Below are 20,817 nucleotides of genomic sequence, written 5' to 3'. Positions count from 1 at the left end.
GACACTCTACTTTCTGTCCGAAGAATAATTTGCACATCTCCTCGAGCTTCAAGCTGAAGAAGTGCTTGACAGTCTGCGGACCTTCCGGATTGAACTCCCACATCCAGAGAGGCCGACGTTGGCACGGCAACATCCGTCGGATTAGCATCACTTGCATTATGCTGACAAGGTTAATGTCCCTCTCAAGGAGCTCCTGGATGCGATTCTGCAGTACTAGTACATCACCGGCGGGCCCCCAATTCCGCCCTACGTCGTTCCAAGACGCTAGCTGTGATGGGGGGTCCGAGAAGAACTTAGGAGCGGCCACCCACTTCGTGGCTCTCGGAGCCGTGACATAAAACCACCTCCGTTGCTATACATCGGATACTTCCGAGAAAGAACCCTCTGGCCACGGGGCATCGGTGTTCCTGGTTATTACGGCGCCTCCGCACTCCGCATGTCGCCCCTCGATCATCTTCGGCTTCACATTGAAGGTCTTAAGCCATAAGCCGAAGTGTGGGGTGACATGGAGAAAAGCCTCGCACACGATGATGAATGACGAGATATGGAGGATGGCGTCTGGAGCCAAATCATGAAAATCAAACCCATAATAGAACATGAGCCCCTGCACAAAGGGATCGAGGGTGAAGCCCAAGCCGCGGAGGAAGTGTGGGACAAAAATGACGCACTCATTAGGCTCCGATGTGGGGATGACTTGCCCTGGAGCAGGAAGCCGGTGCTAAATATCGGCGGTCAGGTATCTGAATCGAGGAAGCCACCCATCAGCCATGAGGGGCAGATCCAGACATATTGGAGGATCTAGGGTATCGAAGCTTGGGTTTCGGGTGTTAGAACTAGAGGTACGAGAAGGCGCGAGGAAGGTGGAAAAGAGGCATCGGCCTCGACCCCTTTATAAAGAGGGTGAATATCAAGTGTCCTCGCTGTGACCATTTGAGGCTTATCTGAAAACACACGGAGTTATACCAACGGCCGTCGTGGGGTCACGCACGCCCATATTAATGGAAAATCTCGTAATAAGAGGAACACGATCTCTGCCTCGATGGGACATGCCAATAAAACTGCCTCGTAACACGAGTTGTTGTGGGGTAAGAAACGCCGATTCACGTTGGACCAGGCCACGATGCACGGGCACGACGCACGAAGATTGCCAGCAGATCAGATTTATGCCATGTGAAGATCATCTTGCAGATCCGGACACGGTCTATGTGTTCGATAATTACTTTGGAGTACTCGGAGAAGGAACCCACCTTGCAATGCTGTAGACAATACTGCATGCCGGACTCATCGTCATTGAAGCCTCGTTCAGGGGCTACTGAGGGAGTCCTGGATTAGGTGGTATCCGGACAGCCGGACTATGTACAACATCCGGACTATTGAAGCGTGAAGATACAAGACTCAAGACTTCGGCCTGTGTCCGGATGGGACTCTCCTTTGCGTGGAAGACAAGCTTGGCGATCCGGATATTGTGTTTCCTTTCTTGTAACCGACTCCATGTAAAACCTAGCCCTCTCCGGTGTCTATATAAATCGGAGAGGTTGGTCCTTAGAAGGCCGATCACAATTACAATCATACCATCATAGGCTAGCTCTTAGGGTTTAGCCTCTACGATCTCGTGGTAGATCTACTCTTGTACTACCCATATCATCAATATTAATCAAGCAGGAAGTAGGGTTTTACCTCCATCCAGAGGGCCCGAACCTGGGTAAACATCTGTGTCCCTTGCTTCCTGTTACCATCATCCTTGACGGACATATCGGGACCCCCTACCTGAGATCCGACGGTTTTGACACCGACAAGGACCGCCCCATCCGGGGAGGCCGAGGGGTCTAAGAGGGCGGCCCTGGGGACCAGGAAGGGTCCCCGGCGCAAGGTCGTCATAGACTCGTCGTCCGAGGATGACGAGGCAGATTCCTCCCGCGGAGGCGGGGGAAACATGAAGGAATTCCACCTCCCCATGTTGGGGAGGAGAAGAAAAGGAAAGCCGCCCCGCAGGGGGAGGATAGGACACCAAAGAAGGGAAAGGCGTCCCTTCCAGATCACTCCACCACGGCCACTTACAGCGAGGAGGAGTGACTGCCAAGGGGCAAGCCCCTGGTGAGATCGTAAGTATCCGCACTTTGTAATACTTTAGTGTGACTTAGCTTCATAGTTTGTTATAACGCCGAACACGTATATGCAGTCCGGCCAGGGCTCATCCCGAGGTATCCTCTTCGGATGGGTATCTGAGCGATTCGGCGATGAATTCGCTCCCGACGGCCACCTCCCCTCGGCCCGCGGATGACACGGAGGTGTGGTCCCAAAGGGTACCAGAGCAGGGGGAGGCGGGTCTAGAGACGCCCAAAGGCAAAATTCCAGATGCCGTGCACATGGGGAGTCAGATCCCCGTAGATTATGCTGATGAGAGCCGCAGCAAGTTGGGCTCCCGGCCAGACACTGTACCATAACCTCCAAAGGTTCCGGATTCTGGTAGGCAGCCCCTCGCTAAGGAGGGCGAGCCGGCCATGCCGATGACTTCTCTTGCACCAGAGGCGTCGGATAGTCTGCTGGAAGTGCTTTGCGGCGCTTCCATGGATGAAGAGCACCGTACTCTTATGAGTGCGGCGATTCAGAAGGTTCGGTCCGCCCAAAGCGGATTGACCGAAGCATGCACCAGCCACCTAACAGGTTTTGAGGTAAGTAATCAAAAGTGTGAGAAATTATCACCCAATAGACAGTAGCCCCTGATACTCTGTTTGGTGTTCGGAAAGAGAAGCCAAACGGAGGGTCAACTCTAGACCGCAGGAGTCTAACAGTATGTGTCTATGTGAATAAGCAGGCAGTGCTGCTTGCCACTGCTGCCCGCACAGCAGAGGTCACCGGACTCAAACGGGACCTGGAGCAGGCCGAAGAGGAGCTCAGCCTCACGAAGAGGCAGCTCAAAGAGAACAAAGGTGAGTGATACCCCGTTCACATATCATATAGAGGAGAAAAAATTGGTGACACTAACAAAAAGTGTCATGATTTTGTAATAGGGGCCACGAATGAAGTGGCGGTCCTGAAGAAAGCACTATCCAAGGCCGAAGACAAGCGGCCACGGAGCGCATTGAGCGTGAAAAGCAAGATGCTAGGGTGGGCGAGGTACAACAAGAGCTCCAGGAGCTCGGCAAGAAGTTTGAGTCCTTGGAGCGTGACTTCAAGACGAAAGAGTCTGAGCTTGTGAAGGCCCTTTTGAGCATGAAAGACGCCAAGGCCGAAGCCCAAAAGACCCAGTAGGAAATCTAGGCGGCCAAGAAGATAGCGACAGGTAAGGCATTCATTATGCAAAGCAAGCATGTGGAGGAGACATTTCTTTTACTTACCCGAATTCGGAGCTCTCTAGGGGCATTCGCAGATCTGCCACGCAGCATATCAGATGCCACGGAGTTCTACCATGCCGAAGAGGGGAGCTCAATGGAGAAGCTGTTCTGGTCCCAGTATGCTGGAGCCGAACACCCAATGCCTCTGAGTGACCAACTGAAGCAATTGGTTGAACTCCACAGGGCGGCCGAAGTGGCCATGAAGGATTTCATAGTCCGGATGTGGCCTGGTGAGCCCCTACCCGTCAGCTACTTCGGCCTTATAAAGCGGATGGTAAATGCCTATCCGCGGCTTGAAGTTATCAAGCGATCCGTTTGCATTGAGGGTGCCCGCCGGGCCTTTGCCCGTGCGAAGATGCATTGGTCCAAGCTGGATGCAGAGAAGCTGGTGAAGGATGGACCGCCGGAGGGCAAGGCGCATCGCTACCCCGTGAAATATTATGATGGCATTATGAAAGGCGCTTGCCTCGTGGCCGATGAATGTACCAAAGACACAATCTTTGAGTGAATGTACTCATGTCATCTTTGTAATATTAAAACGAATTTGTTTGCGCTATATGGCGCTTTGTTGATTTAAAATATTACCTTCTGTGCGGCTGTTTATAAAATTCTGAGAGTAGGCCAGTTGTCGGCTTCCGCCCCCATGTAACTAGTACCGGGGTGTTCGTGGAAAACCCAGACACTCTTTATCCAAATTCTGGTCCTTTAAGGAGGTGTTTGGCGCAGTGAACAAGGCAATCGGACTATGCGGCTTTATAACTCTCACTTAGCCATAGAAGTCTACAATTTTAAATTTCGACGAAGCCCCTAGAATTCGGAAAGCCGAATTGGGGCGCTATACACGCCTAAATCGGACAAGGCCAATTCCTCGCCTGAAGCGGAAAAAATCTTTAAGGATTTAAGACCTCTCGAACAGCGACCAGCTCTCGCCGCATCATGACAGTCAGTTTTCGGCTTTCTCTACTGAGGTGCTCGTCCGGAAGAACCGGGACACAATCGCAGTAGTTCTCCCTGCGCTTCCTTAGCCGATATAACGGAACGTAAGGTACCAAAAGAAGAGAGCCGGGCAAACCCAACTATTGACCCAAGACATGATTCGGAGCTGGTGCATATAGTGCTATAAGTTTGGGGTGCCGCACTATTGAAAGTGTTCGGACTTATCTTGCCTTATTGTGGGGCACCGTAAAAAGCCCCTGGCAAACTAAACGTACCAAAGTGTACAGATTCAATATTAAATAAACATTTTTAGGGAAAATGTGAAGATAGGAATAATAAGCTGACACTATATATTATTTCCCATTGATAAATAATACGTCCAAGCGTATGTGTACAATTAATGCATTAAGCAGAAGCAAATAGGATTATTTGACATGTCCTATCCAAGGGCGGGCCGCATGCGGGTATGTAAAACAGGTATAACGATTATTGACCGATACCACCTAGGTAATCCCCGTGTGCGCAAAGCCTTTTGCCTCCTTTGTTTTCTCTCCTGTGATAAGCCCGATCATCTAGTCTTCTGAGGGGGCTGCCCAAAAGTAGGGTCCTGAATGAGAAAGAAGGTTATTTAAGGTATGTGGCGGTTGAACCACGCTGTGGACCGCGTCACCGTTCCGCCTCCGCCTATGCCCATGGTATTTTGAGTGCATAATTGTGTACGCGCGACGCAAATGCTGCCTGAATGGGGCTAGGGCGGAGGCTGGACTGCTAGTCGCGCTCTTGGCGTGCGTGGAGATCCTGTTGCAGGGTACTCCGGATTCGCTTGACGGTGTTCGGGGTTGTTGTCGCCGGATTGGTAGTTTGCCGGAGAAGGCTGCTGTGTACTTCTGCCGCGAGGGCTGCAGTGTGCTCTTCTGTAGGGAGAGAGCGGTCTGTGTTTCCATTGACTGTTATAACCCCGCGAGGTCCTGGCATCTTGAGCTTAAGGTATGCGTAGTGTGGTACCGCATTGAATCGAGCGAATGCGGTTCGTCCAAGCAGTGCATGATAGCCACTACGGAAAGGGACAATATCGAAGATTAACTCCTTGCTTCGAAAGTTATCCAGGGATCCCAAGACCACTTCCAGTGTTATGGAGCCCGTACAACGGGCCTCTACTCTTGGAATTACACCTTTGAAGGTGGTTTTGGTGGGCTTGATCCTTGAAGGATCGATGCCCATTTTGCGCACTGTGTCCTGATAAAGCAGGTCCAGGCTACTGCCACCATCCATTAGGACTCGCGTGAGGTGGAATCCGTCAATGATTGGGTCTAGGACCAATGCGGCTGAACCGCCATGACGGATGCTGGTAGGGTGATCCCTACGATCAAAAGTGATCGGACAGGCTGACCATGGGTTGAACTTTGGGGCGACTGGCTCCATTGCATAGACGTCCCTTAGTGCTCGCTTTCGTTACCGTTTGGGAATGTGGGTGGCATAGATCATATTGACCGTTTTCACCTGGGGAGGAAATTTCTTCTGTCCCCCCATGTTCGGACGCCGGGGCTCATCGTCATCGTTGTTGTGCAGCCCCTTATCCCTGTTCTCGGCATTTATTTTGCCGGCCTGTTTGAACACCCAACAATCTCTGTTAGTGTGGTTTGCTGGCTTATCAGGGGTGCCGTGAATTTGGCATGAGCAATCAAGTATGCGGTCCAGACTGGACGATCCCTGATTGTTTCCTTTGAACGGCTTTTTCCGCTGACCGGATTTTGAGCCACTGAATCCGGCGTTGACTGCCGTGTCTTCGGTGTTGTCGCCATTGTTCTGACGCTTGTGTCTGTTGCACCGTGGATTGCCGTTACTATCGCGGACGTCTGACGTGCCGGAGGATCTAGGCGTGGTGCTACTGCGAGCCAACCAGCTATCCTCGCCCGCGCAGAAGCGGGTCATGAGTGTCGTGAGGGCCGCCATGGACTTTGGTTTTTCTTGGCCGAGGTGTCGGGCGAGCCACTCGTCACGGATATTATGCTTAAAGGCCGCCAAGGCTTCGGCGTCCGGACAGTCGACAAGTTGGTTCTTTTTAGTTAGGAACCGATCCCAGAATTTCTAGGCTGACCCTGCGGGCTATTGGGTAATGTGACTCAAGTCGTCAGCATCTGGTGGTCGCACGTAGGTGCCTTGGAAGTTGTCGAGGAACGCGTCCTCCAGGTTTTCCCAACTACCGATGGAATTTGCCGGCAGGCTATTTAGCCAGTGTCGGGCCGGTCCTATGAGTTTAAGGGGAAGATACTTGATGGCATGTAGATCGTCACCGCGGGCCATGTGAATGTGGAGAAGGAAACCTTCGATCCATACTGCGGCGTCTGTTGTGCCATCGTATGATTCGATGTTTACGGGTTTAAACCCTTCTGGGAATACGTGATCCATTACTTCGTCTGTGAAGCAGAGGGGGTGTGCGGCGCCTCTATGCCGGGCTATGCTGCCACGCAGTTCGAATAAGTCTGGTCGGCTATGTTCGTCCCGGCCGACCTTGCTAATAGTGTATCCGGCATGATGATCATCGTCAGATGTTGGGGCGTGCCCCCGCGATCCGTAGATTGATCTTGGCTGTCTTGCCTTGTTTTCGAGTATGTCTCACAGGTCCTGCCTATTGCCCTGGGCCGTAGTGTATTGGCGTGGGGGTGCGGGCTGGTATTCGGGCTGATATGCCGTTTTATCCTGGCCACGAGGTGGCCAGTCAGCCTCATCCTGTGCTGCTAGTATAGGCTCCTCCTCGAGTTGAGGTAGCAACTTGTGCTTTGGGTAACCTTTGGTGTGGCGCTCGAGTCCATATTCCTTGGCTGCCAGTACTTCAGTCCATCTCTCTGTGAGCAGATCTTGATCATCTTGGAGCTACTGCTGCTTCTTTTTTAGGCTCCTCGAAGTGGCCATAAGCCGGCGCTTGAAGCGCTCCTGCTCTACAGGATCCTCAGGCATGCCGAATTCATCGTCGTCGAGGCTCACCTCGTCTTTGGAGGGGGGCATGTAGTTGTCCTCCTCCGGGTATCCGTCTGTTGCCTGTTCGTCTGGGCTGACTTGCCCGTCTTCCTGTTCGTCCTGCTCGAAGGCAGGTTGATCGGGGTTGTATTCATCTTTGGAACCATCCGGATTGTTTTCGTCTCCTGTGCCGGTATTGCTTTGGCGGGGCTTGGAGCGGCGCCGATGACGCCCATGCTTTGCTTTCTTCCTTGAGGGGTTATCCTCCATTGCCTCATCGCCATTGGTTTCTTTCGGACTGTCCACCATATATATATCATACGAGGAGGTGCCTGTCCAGCGCCCCGTGGGTGGTGGTTCCAATTCTTCTCCTGCATCGCCGTATACACCATCGGTGTCTTCAGAGTCGAAGTCAAGCACATCGGTCAAATCATCGACAGTGGCAATGAAGTGGGTGGTGGGTGGGCAACGAATTTTCTCGTCGCCTGCTTCCCACTCAAGCCGGACATAGTTCGACCCAGAGTCTCCTGACAGAGAGAGAGACTTTAATGAGTTCAGCATGTCGCCAAAGGGCGAGTGCTGGAAGATATCCGCAGCGCTGAACTCCATTATCGGAGCCCAGCCAGATTCGGCGGGCTCTGGGCACACGGTTTGGAACCTACAACCGGACACGAGTCCAGGGGCCCGGTAACGCAGGCCTCCTTGGGCATGGAGTCTGTGTTCGGCTCTACCGCCGGTGAGTGTGCGGCCTCCGGGGCAGGGTCCATCCACCCATCCTCGGACAACGCGATCTGCCCCGGATTTAGGTCTGGAGCTCCTGCAGGTGCGATATCCCGAATATTGTCCGCCAGCAGGTCTAGGCCGTGCTCGTCGTGACTGTTCGGTGCGCCTGGAGTAGGCCCGAATCTATCGAAGATCAAGTCTCCGCGGATATCGGACGTGTAGTTCAAGTTTCCGAACCTGACGTAATGTCCAGGGGCGTAGCTATCGATCTGCTCCAGATTGCCAAGCGAATTGGCCCGCGGTGCGAAGACACCGAACACGAAGATCTGTCCGGGGAGAAAAGTCTCACCCTGGACCGCATTGTTGTTGATGATTGAAGGAGCCATCGAGCCTTGCAGCGATGACACAGAGTAACTCTCAATGAAAGCACCAATGTCGGTGTCAAAACCGGCGGATCTCGGGTAGGGGGTCCCGAACTGTGCATCTAAGGCTAATGGTAACAGGAGGCAGGGGACACGATGTTTTACCCTGGTTCGGGCCCTCTTGATGGAGGTAAAATCCTACTTCCTGCTGGATTGATCTTGATGATATGAGTATTACAAGAGTAGATCTACCACGAGATCGTAGAGGCTAAACCCTAGAAGCTAGCCTATGATGATTATGATTGTGTTTCTACGGACTAAACCCTCCGGTTTATATAGACACCCGAGGGGGCTAGGGTTTACACAGAGTCGGTTGCAAAGAAGGAGATCTAACATCCGGATCGCCAAGCTTGTCTTCCACGCAAAGGAGAGTCCCATCGGACACGGGACGAAGTCTTGAGTCTTGTATCTTCATGGTCCATCAGTCCGGTCAAAGTATATAGTCCGGCTATCTGGATACCCCCTAATCCAGGACTCCCTCAGGTATGTTATTTAGAGGGAACATACCAATGACGACTTCGGGGTTCTCTTTGGCTTCATCGGCGGAAATGTGATGAACGTATCCCGTGATGTCGTGCGGATTTGGGCATGCCTCCAGATAATGGACTTGTGGCTTGAATGTAGCATCGGTTTGGGTTTTCTTGGGATACTATTTGGCATAATGTCCGGTTTGTCCACAACTGCAACAAGAATTGTTGCGCAGACGATTCTCTAGAACTGGGTTGAGCACGTCATTCTTGACTTGGGTGGTGTCCTTGTTAACATTTTTTTGCCAATTGGGCTTGTATGCTACCTGAGTCGGCTGCTAGGTACGAGCCTTCTGCACTAGCTGCATTTCCTTTCTTGGCTCAAACTTGCGCTTGTGATCGTTGTTGGTAGGCTTATTATCTGATACAAGCTTGTTATTTCTTTCAGCAATGAAAGCCTTGTTTACCAGGGTTTGGAAGTCTAGGAAATCGAACATGCTGAGAGTACACCAGAGTTCTGGGTTTAACCAACCTAGAAACCTGTTAATCTTCCTTTCTTCAGTGGCCACGTCATATTGAGAGTAACGTGACAGATGATTGAAGTTTTGCAAATATTCTCCCATAGACTGACTTCCTTGGAGGAGCTTGAGAAATTCATGCTGCTTAGTCTTCATAATTCCTGCAGGGATGTGATATTTCCGGAATCGTTCCTTGAATCTTGACCAGGTAATTTCTTCATCAGCAAACCACATGGCTTTTTCATTTTCCCACCATATGGCAGTATCGCCTTCAAGATAATGTGTTGCATATGGAACCTTATCCCCTTCATCAGTTCGAGCAACCTCAAGCTTCTTTTCCATAGTTCTCAACCAATCATCTGCATCCAAGGGATCAATGGCCAGACTGAAACTGGGAGGCTTAGTCCTTTGGAAATCTGATAGCTTGGAGTGAGGACCGGGCTGATCTCCATTCTGTCCAACCACAGCTTGAATACTTCTTAGTATTTCCACCAGATCATTATTTCGTATCTCCTCAAACATACGCAGAATTTGCTCGGTGGAGGGCAGATTTGGCGGTGGAGGCGGTGGTGGAACGTACGGCTCGGGGGATTGTCATGCCTGTCGTGCGGAACGACGAACAGGAGAACCCTCGCGAACGTTGCTACTGCAGCCTCCCCGCGTCATCCTAATATGATTTTTCCCAAGTCAATGCAACCGAGATGAGAAGCATTCAAAATAAACTGGGGAGAAGCCAGCAACAAAAATCCGAGTAAAACCGAAATGGCGAAGAAAATACGGCGAATAAAATAAAGTTCCAACATAATTATACATAGACTCATACATGAAAGATAACAACATGCCAGGTCCAACTACCCTCATACATGAAACGAAACATCATGACTCATACAAATACATCCATACTCCATCATGACGACTGCTACTACTCGGAAGCTCTTCTGGTGCTGCGGGGTCCTCTCCTCAAGCGGACTCGGATCCTGAACTGACGGGGTTAACTGAGACCTCCTGGTTAAAAGTGACCCGATGACGCTGCCTCGAGGGCTCTCCCTCTGGGGCAGGTGGAGGGTGAATCATCGGGCCACAGGAGTGGTGAGGAGTGAAACCCACTCAGCAGGAGCACTAAGTGGACTCACAGTCACGGTGCCCGAGCTACTCGGAGGAGTAACCGGGGAAACAGGGGATCTAGAACTGGCAGGAATATAGGGAGTAAATCCTACAGATGGTGGAGTAGTGGCTGAGCTAGCAGAGACTGAAACAGAGGGTAAAGCAGTACGAGCACGACTCAACTCACGAGCCAACTCATATATCAGAAGATAGCTAGCAGTGATATAGCGAGAAAGGTGGCTAGCTACACTATCAGACTCCGGATCAATGACAGGGAAACCGACACGACTATTATCGTGGAGAGAAGGATAGTAGTGGAAACCTGGGTGGTTCTGCATCCGAACCTCGTTGTAACGAAGCTCAACGAGTACCTCGAATGCAGCAAACTGGACAACCTGAGAAGCGCTAGAAGCATAGCCGCTTCATGAAGTATGAGTGTAAGAGCTGGAATCGGAACGGGTACGCAGAGTAACCACGGCGTGACACTCATACACTAAGTTAGCTAGATGCTCCCGGTAAACATGATAGACTGGATCGTCACTGTGAGGGTACAGCCGACGCCACACGTTACGAAGGAGATGCGGCGGCGTGTACGGCATCAGCTGCAACTGGCACGGATACAGCACCGGAGGCATCTACACTCACAACCATTAGCATGTTAGCATAAAAATAAAAATCAGTGCATGCTGTCGGTGTCAAAACCAGCGGATCTCGGGTAGGGGGTCCTGAACTGTGCATCTAGGCGGATGGTAACAGGAGACGAGGGACACGATGTTTTACCCAGGTTCGGGCCCTCTTGATGGAGGTAAAACCCTACGTCCTGCTTTATTAATATTGATGATGTGTGTTACAAGAGTGCATCTACCACGAGATCAAGGAGGCTAAACCCTAGAAGCTAGCCTATGGTATGATTGTTGTTCGTCCTATGGACTACAGCCATCCGGTTTATATAGACGCCGGAGAGGGCTAGGGTTACACAGAGTCGGTTACAAGGTAGGAGATCTACATATCCGTATCGCCAAGCTTGCCTTCCACGCCAAGGAAAGTCCCATCCGGACATGGGATGAAGTCTTCAATCTTGTATCTTCATAGTCTTGGAGTCCGGCCGATGATGATAGTTCGGCTATCCGGACACCCCCTAGTCCGGAACTCCCTCAGTAGCCCCTGAACCAGGCTTCAATGACGACGAGTCCAGCGTGCATATTGTCTTCGGCATTGCAAGGCAGGTTCTTCCTCCGAATAATTTATAGAAGATTGTGAACACCAGGATAGTGTCCGGCTCTGCAAAAATAAATTCCACATACCACCGTAGAGAGAATAATATTACACAAGATCAATCTGCTGACGCATTCTGTGGCGTGACGTCACACCACTCCCAAGCCTTTACTCGAGTTGTTTTTATTGTTCCACCTCAGCGCGTTTAGCAAGGCGGTTTCCTTGGCACGTCTTGTCGAAGTAGAGATCGTGTTCCCCTTATTCCGGGATTCCCATCAATACGGACGTGGGTAACCCAACCGCACCATTGATTGTGACGCTTGGGAGATAAGCAAGTTTTACCAGGCCGGTGGGGACGCGTGTTTCTGTCCGCCCATATAAGGGGATAAAGATCCAACCCTTTTACCTGCGCCTTCTTCCTCCTTGGCTTATCCATCTCCGCGAACTCGAGCTCCAGCACCCAAGTCTGCACTTCTCACCTCAACCTTCTCCAACTATGTCCGGAGCGGGAGGCAAGTGGATGGCCTCCTCCGTCACGGAGGGGCAGATCCAGAAGCTGCGCGACGCTGGATACTTGTCCAGTGACATCGCGCACCAGCTCCCCGACGAGGGAGAGCTCATCCCCACCCCCAGGCCCCATGAGAGGGTAGTGTTTCTTCCCCATTTCCTCCGCGGACTGGGCTTCCCACTTCATCCCTTCGTCCGGGGGCTCATGTTCTACTATGGCCTGGATTTCCATGATCTGGCCCCGAATTTCATCCTCAACATCTCAGCGTTTATCGTCGTGTGCGAGGCCTTCCTCTGCATCCAGCCCCACTTCGGCTTGTGGCTCAAGACCTTCAGTGTCAAGCCGAAGGTTGTGAAGGGCAGCCAAGCGGAGTGCGGAGGCGCCATGGTGGGCAGGATGTCCCACGTTACGTGGCTGGAAGGCACTTTCGTGGAAACCATCAAGGGGTGGCAATCGGGGTGGTTCTACATCACCGAGCCGCGTGACGCCGATTGGGCAGCGGCCCCCGAATTCAGATTCGGCATCCCTACACGGCTCACCTCCTGGAAAGAGAGTGGCCTGCTGGGGGAATTCGGAGGAGCTTACCGGACTCCAAGCCTGTATCCAGAAGCTGGTGGACAAGAATCTCAAGCTTGTCAACATAGTCCAGGTCATGCTCATCCGCCGGATTCTCCCATGCCAACGACGGGGCTTCAACATGTTGGAGTTTGATCCGGCGCAGCACCAGACCCTGAGCGGGCTCTTCGACACCACGTATGAAGATGTCTGGAAGGTGCTGTTCAAGGGCGCCGAAGCTCCCGCATCCGCTACCAAAGATCGCGGATTCCACTCGCAGCGTCCGGCTGACGAGGTAAGTGATTTTGCCACTTGTTTTCCATAGTTTGACTCTATGCGGGATCTAAACTCCCCTTTTACCTTTGACAGGACTGGCCAGCGAAGGCCGAACGGACTATCTGTCCGACCCCATTGCCAGAGGACCCAGCGGACGTCCGCCTAACGGGGCTGCTGGCTCCGGCACCCCACGTGGTGCCGGAGAAGAAGGCCAAGAAGAAGGCCACGGTGTCACATCCCTAGCTTCTGGTAATGCACTAGGCTAGACCTCATGTGAGCATCATGTTTTATTTCAAATGAAATTTGAATTAAGGAATCTTCAAAGCCTCAGAAACCTTCTAAAAATGATCAACATTAAAATCTCCTCAAAGAAGTCCAAAAAAATGTTCCTCTTAGTCTCTGAAAATATTGCAAAGAGGTAAAACTCAAAACAATATTTTTGGTATCTCAGAGTTAATTATTTTGGGCCATTTGAATTAATCCAATAACTATTTGCTTTGGATTTATATTTAATATATATTAAATATGACTCCAATAATTCTGGAAGTTTGTGAGTGGCTTTGTATATATTTTGGCAAGCCACATAAAAATCTACAGAATTTATTTAAATGATTTAGTTGCTAAACTAAATCAAAACAAACTACAGAAAATAGAAAACGGTAAATAATAAAAGGAGCAAAGCTTACCTGTGCTGGCCCAGCCCCCCCTGCCAGTCCACTAGGCGGCCCAGCCCATCACTGTAGCCCTCCGTCGTCTTCCTCCCCTCGCCCCGAAGCTGCTGCGTGCTCGCACGCGCACGGCCGCACGGCCACCTCCTGCTTGTCGACGAGCTCCTGGCCGCGTGGACGACTTCCGCAGGCCGTCCCGATCCCCCTGACCCCCCTCACTCTCCCGTGCACCTCTTCCCTCTCTCCCTGCTTTGCCTCCCTCGCCCCCTCTCCCAAAGCAGAGCGCAGCCGCCAACGCCGTTCACCGTAGCTGCAGCCACCGCCCTTCCCTCGCTCCCCCGACTAGCCCAGAGACTCCGCCTCGACCCCCTCTTCCTCCCCGCTGATCCACGGCCCTCCGGAAGCCCTGCATCGCCGCCCACGTCGTCGTTCCCCTCCTCGGCCACTGGGGATCGTCGCCGTCGATTCGCTGCACTCCGGCCGCCCCCGAGCCCAATAACCCTCCCTACAGCTCCGCGGTGAGCCTCCGTGCAGAACCCCTCTCTCTCCCCTCGTGTTTGCGAGCTCTAGGCCATAGCTCCGCCGCGGCCGAAGCTCGCCGCCGCCGTGCCTCGTCGCCGTCGTGGCCAGAGCCACTGGAGCTCCCACCCGAGTACACCAGTGTGCTCAGCGCGCCTCCATGATCCTGCAGCTACCAGTAGCTCCGCCTCCCGTGCCCTCTAGCACCATACCCGGCTGCTCCCGAACACCGGCCGCCGCCACGAGCTCGACCCCGGCGAGCTCGAACCACCCCAACCCCTCCCCTTTGGCTCTCTGGATGTGCAAGCGCGAGGGCTATGCCCTGGTGCCCTCAGCGCGCCAATCCGACGCCCTGGCGCAAGTCCGCATGCCCCCGCCGTGTTCTGTGGTCGCCGTCGGCTGGTCTCCGACGTGCTGACGTGGCGCCGTCGTTAGGGGCTAATGACCCTGCTAATTAGCCCCTGTGACACTGACAGCTGGGCCCCACGCCCTTAATGAACCACGGCTTAAACTTCTGTTAGTTTAGATTAATCACAGTGGCCCCACGTGTCAGCTTTGTCCGTGCTGACGTGGCCTTTGACCCGGCCCCACCTGCCATTGACACTAACTAGCCCTGTGTCACTGACGTGTGGCCCCACACGTTAGGTTTGACCTGGGGCGCCCAGTTGACCCTGCTGACGTCACAGTGACGTGGGGCTGACGCCATAATTCATTTCTGGATTTATTTATATTCAGGAAATTCCAGAAAATGCCTAAAACTTCTAAAATTCATAGAAATTCAACCGTAACTCCAAATTAAATAATTTATATATGAAAAATTATCAGAAAAATTCAAGGAATCCATCTGTACCATTTTCATGCATGTTAGAACAACTTATAGCTGCTGTTTAGCACAAATCATATAAAGGGCATTTAATTAATCACATATGGAGTTTGAATTTGAATATTATATTCAAACCAACTTCATTTAATCTGTTGCTAGTTGCATTAGCCCAAAACACATACACTTTGCCATGTCATGATCATGCATCATATTGTGCATTGCATTGATTGTGTTCCTTTCTGTGTTGCCGGTATTTGTCCCCTCTCGATAGACGCGATACCGATGATGTGATCGTTGACACTGATGAAGACTCAATGTTATCTTCAGAAGTGCCAGGCAAGCAAAACCCCCTTGTTCATTCCGATACAATCCCACTCTCTCGCTCCTGCTCTCTTTTACTGCATTAGGACAACACCGATTCATCTGTTACTTGCTGCGGTAGCTGAACCCCTTTATCCTTTGCATGACCTGTCATTGCCACAGTAAATAGATGAAACCCACTAGCATGAGTAGGAGTTGTTTGAGCCCTGTTGTGCCTACTCATTCATGCTTGTTTGTCATGCCTGCTACTGCTTAGAGTTGAGTCAGGTCTGATTCATCGGGGATGAATCAGAGGTGTGTGAACATGTCCTACTGTGTGTGAGCTAAGTGGTGAACACAATTTGGTAAAGGTAGCGGTGAGAGGCCATGTAGGAGTACATGGTGGGTTGTCTCATTGAAGCCGTCCTTAGGAACTGAGTTCTGTGTTTGTGATCCATGATTCAGCTACTACCATGCATTGGGCCCTGAAATATGACCCCGCTCGACTTCTTATTCACCCTTGTCCTCTGTCCAGGAGTTGCAAGTAGTTTCTGGTGTTTGTAGTATGCTGGAGGCCGTGGACAGCGCTGACCGTAGGGGTGGGCTGTGATGCGGTAGGCACGTGGCCGGGTATACCGGGCGCCCGTTTGGTGTCATGGAACCCTGTTCACATCGTTTGGGGCTGTGAGCGAAACTCCGGCCGGATCTCCTCATGGATGGAACCCGAATAGGCGATAAACCTGGACTAGAGACTTGAGTGTTTAGGTAGGTCGTGGTCTACACCCACGTCGGCTTTCGCTTGAAGTCTGCCGAGCACATGTCGTGTGCAGACGCTAAGTGGTGGAAACATGTATGAAGAAGTACACCCCTGCAGGGTTAATATCATCTATTCGAATAGCTGTGTCCGCGGTAAAGGACTTCTGGGTTGCTTATATCAGTTCATAGACAAGTGAAAGTGGATACTCTAAAATACGCAAGATAAGCGTGGGTGCTATGGATGGCGTTCTCGTAGGGAGACGGGAGCGGATCCATAGTGGTGTATTGATATGGTGAATATGTGGACTCGTGTGCGCCACCTCAAAAGAGTTACTCGCAGTCGTAGTTTAGGATAGCCACCGAGTCAAAGCTGGCTTGCTGCAGTTAAACCCCACCACCCCTTTGTTGATAATGATGCATATGTAGTTAGTTCTGATGTAAGTCTTGCTGGGTACATTTGTACTCACGTTTGCCTATTTTATGTTTTTGCAGAGAGACTTCGGTCTCGCTAGTAGTTCCGCGTGGACTTCGACGTTTAGCTTGTTACCTCAGCTACGATCTTGTGCCCTCGGCAGGATCTGATAGATAGTCAGGCTTCTCAGCCTTTTCCAATTATAGATGTCTGTACTCAGACATGATAGCTTCCGCTTGTGTTTTGACTTGTATGCTCTGAATGTTGGGTCGTGAGACCCCTGTTTGTAATATCTCGCTCCTCGGAGCCTATTGAATAAATTACTTGAGTCGTAGAGTCATGTTGTGATGCCATGTTGTAGTTGCACATATCGAGCATATTGTGTGTATGTTATTGAAATGCTTGGTATGTGTGGGATCTGACCATCTAGTTGTTTATCTTTAGTAGCCTCTCTTACAGGGAAATGTCTCCTAGTGTTTCCACCGAGCCATGGTAGCTTGCTACTGCTCCGGAACACTTAGGCTGGCTGGCATGTGTCCTTCTTCGTTCCTGTGTCTGTCCCTTCGGGGAAATGTCACGCGATGAACACCGGAGTCCTATTAGCCCGCTACAGCCCGGTTCACCGGAGTCCTGCTAGCCCAGTGCTACAGCCTGGTTTCACTCGTTGATGACCGACACGTTCGATGCTGGGTCATGGATGCCTGTCCCTGTAAGTCTGTGCCACTTTGGGTTTACGACTAGCCATGTCATCCCGGGCTCCTTATCATATGGATGCTAGCGACACTGTCATATACGTGTGCCAAAAGGCGCAAACGGTCCCGGGCCAAGGTAAGGCGACACCCGTGGGAATACCGTGCGTGAGGCCGCAAAGTGATATGAGGTGTTACATGCTAGATCGATGTGGCATTGAGTCGGGGTCCTGACAACGTTGGTATCAGAGCTTGACTGCCTGTAGGATTACCAAGCCGAACTGGTCGAAGTTGAGTCTAGAAATTCTTTAGTTATATAAGGGAATTGATTGTGGGATGGAACGTAAGGCTCTTTTTAATCCTTATACCTCATGCCCTTCTGATCTGAGTCATCTTATCTTTCCTACGGGGTTAAGAAACTAGGCTTTCTCTTCTTTCTATCAGGATCACGTATTACTAGTCCGTAGACTTATAAGATTGTTTGATTTAAGCTTGAGTCCAGTTCCTACTACTTCTGTATGTTAACTGATGATCTCGAAACCCTGATATTGTGCTTCTGAGTGGTTATGCCACCATTTTTTGTGATTGTCTCAAATCTTTTGAGCATTTACAGCCGTTATGCTGTCCGAGTCATCCCAGGTTTCTAAATAGTCTGAAGCATTTGCAAAATCCCTTCCTCCCGTTCCGATGTTCCTTTGGGCCAGATTAACCACACTAATCGGTGAGTTGAGGTACTTTGTTACCTCGGCGTATATGTTGGAGATATTATTATGACCCTAGGTGTCTTAGGGGATCATCTAGTAATTTAGCTATGATTTGTGTTCCCAGTGTGATGATTCTGGCCATCATTCTCAAAAGCATTCAGTGATGCTACTTAGTAGTAGGTATTCTATTCCTGGGTTCTTGAACCCGAGATTCACTCTACTTACTTCATGTTGATAGTAATTGCTAGCTCCCTTAGGTTATTAGTAACCTTTGCGATAGTCCTCGAGGTCCGTGGTATATCGTTCTTCCAAATACTATGAACCGCTTATGGCAGATGTTTATTGGATCAAAGATCACAATTAGAGTACTCTTGAGGAGATCTCCATTCATAAATCGTGACTCTGCCAGTTCTACCTCTCTGCATGGGTTATCCGGAAGAAATATGTTGAACTCGTTCGACATGCTAATCTATGCATTCACAACTCAGAAAATCATATGTTCCTTTGAGTTGTCCCTCTTTAGTTGTTTTCTGGCCCTCGTCTATCAATTGATAGTCAGGAGTAATTGTGCATTCGTGTTATCAATGCTTATTACTCTTGTGGTCCGTCAAACCATTCTGTCCTGAATGACTTGGAGAAACAAACTCCAGTACCTCATCCATATTTAGGATTGGGTCAAAGTAGTTGTGTTCCGCAGATCAAGTTACAATCCAGCTTCTGGTCTACTCTACCCTGAAGTATTACCTTCTTTATGACAGGAATTTCATGAGAATTGTACCACCTTTTGTGAATTCTTGACATAGTGATACTTCTCGCCATCCTTTTTCATTCCTCGGTTCCGTGTTGTTGCAGCCGGAGTGCCGACAAGTGAATCATGATGTGTGAACTCAATACTCCTAGCAACCCCATTGCTTGGTAGTTAATGGACAATAATCTTATTCTTAGCGTGTTGGTTTTTGAATCATCCTTCTAAGATTGATCGTGCTACCTAGTCCTTATTTCCTAGTGCACTCTTTGATTGATGAGTAGGATTTTGTCAAGTCCTCACTCATTTGATCATATCATCTTGCCCTGAAAAGCAAGATTGTTCTCGAGCTTAGTAACATATCGGTGGTTCGTGATTTCCGAAGATCTTCTCGGAAGTATTACCAGGTTGTCACCTGACCGCTATGTTGAGCTCGTGATCAAGTTGGTTTCTTGTGAACCACCTTCTCTCCAAGAATCGGTGTTAGATATCCCTGAGCTAGTTGGTTAAGCTAAACGACAACTTGGAGGGTTGGAAGATAAAAGCTTGCCTGACTTAGTTCGTTCCAAAGGGATATTCTTGTGTAGTGTGTGTTGAAGAAAGATGATATCTTCATCGATTGGTCCCTGTGATCAGTTGCTGGACCTATTGTCTTATCAATCCTTTGATTTGAGTGTGGGCTATCGTCAAATCAAGTCAGAACCAACGATGTTCGTAATGTTGTTTTACTCGTGGTTGATCCCTCGAGCATACACCATTATATCTTTTGGGTCTGACCAATGCTATCACCGTGTTCACACGATGGTGGAAGTCCAGTGATATGGAAATGCCGATGAGTTGTTGTTGAGTCCATTGACAACATCCTTATCTCCTCCATGATGTTGTTGAACATTAAGTTAGTGTTGGAAACTTTTGAAAGCATTTTCTTCATGCTAGCTCATGAAGTACTTGTTTGATGAAAGGAGTGACTTCCTTTGATTCACGTGCATTTTGATGTAAGTTGCCATCGTGAATTCGAGAAAGTTTGTTTTGCTCCTTTGGAATCATCCCAAGTCGGTCATGCACGTGCGAAGAATTTTGTGGTCTGTTAGACTGATCATCTTCATTCCATATGTGTCCCGAGCACACCAAGACACTGATTGATTTGTTCAAGGAGAAGAAGTTCCTTCATAAGAGCTAATCATATGACTTATGCAAGGACTTCGTTATCCACGGCGATGGTTCCCACCCAGAACTCGGTAGTGTTTTATTGTAAGACTACCATGTGGGCATGCTTGTCTGGGACAACGTGTTCACATGTTTGTAGCAGCACCAGCTCATGTTTTGGAGCTCGCTATCGTAGTCCATTTCCCAAGAATCCCGTAACGTCATCTCATCGATTTGTGTTGCAAACTTTCATTTTTCTTCCTAGACTCGATGAGTCTGGAATATCCTGATACCAACCAGATCTGAATCTCAGGCAGATATGATGGTTTGGAACACTTCCCAAGAACTATAATATTGGTCCCTCGATAACCGGTAAAGTGGATGTCGTGGCCAACACACCCAACCGGAAGACCTATTATTATAATATCTTGATTGAGGAAGTTGGCCACCTCCCCATAAGGATTTCGTAGGATTTACCTCCGTAACTGTTCCTTATGGATTCTATTGCTCCCGAAGTCCGACCTTTACTTGATGTTCTAGATATCAAACCATATCTATGAATGGGATACACTAGCACATCAAGGAAAACATTAGAAGCGGAGTGCTAAATGTCTCTCGGTCAATCATCCAGATTTTGCTTCCTTGGCCTCGCTAAGGTGAAATCTGAGAAAGTGTTATCCTCCTTTGCATCTGCATCCTCCATCACCATTCATCATGGTAGCAAGTTGTGTTGCCAGGATCCTTGACACGGATATTGGTAAAACCTTGATGATTGTGGAAATGCTCAAGTTCTTGAGAGCACGCACAAGCGCTACGTGATATCATCGGCACTAACTGGGATTCCTCTTAGTTTCCTCGGCAATGCTATGACCTTTTCAACCAGTGAATTAACTCTCTAGTGTTGGGTTCTTCCCCAGTTACCAGAATCATTCCCAGCATTTGCATTTTGTTCCCAGCTTGCACCGCCAATGTGCCATTCTACCATGGGTCTCTTCCATTTCCGGTGATAAGCAAATTCATCCATTACGTTGTCTTCAA

This window comes from Triticum aestivum, chromosome 3B, assembly GCF_018294505.1.
Source record: "Triticum aestivum cultivar Chinese Spring chromosome 3B, IWGSC CS RefSeq v2.1, whole genome shotgun sequence".
NCBI classification, from domain to species: Eukaryota; Viridiplantae; Streptophyta; class Magnoliopsida; order Poales; family Poaceae; genus Triticum; species Triticum aestivum.
This window is presented reverse-complemented; position numbering follows the sequence as displayed.